This window comes from Penaeus monodon, chromosome 22, assembly GCF_015228065.2.
Source record: "Penaeus monodon isolate SGIC_2016 chromosome 22, NSTDA_Pmon_1, whole genome shotgun sequence".
In the NCBI taxonomy this organism is placed as follows: Eukaryota; Metazoa; Arthropoda; class Malacostraca; order Decapoda; family Penaeidae; genus Penaeus; species Penaeus monodon.
The window spans coordinates 669,517-669,773 of record NC_051407.1 but is presented as its reverse complement, the minus strand read 5'-3'; positions in this window follow the sequence as shown (position 1 = coordinate 669,773).

Genomic DNA, 257 nt, shown 5'->3' with positions numbered 1-257 from the left:
TAACGAAGCATCTCTAGCACCGTCCTTTTTTCCGCAGGGCGCGTTACCTGAGCGCATGACTTCCCAAGGGCGTGCAGGGGGGGGGGGCGTCCGGGCGTTGGCACTGCGCTTTTATCCCAAGGGCGTGTCCAGCTATCGGCGCTCGGCATACGTCAGGCGCTCGTGACGTGCCGAGTGGAGCGAGCGAGCGGCGCATGCAAGGCAGAGGCCGTAGGTAACGAAGCAGAAGGCATAAAATAAAAGCATGATAGAGGCAG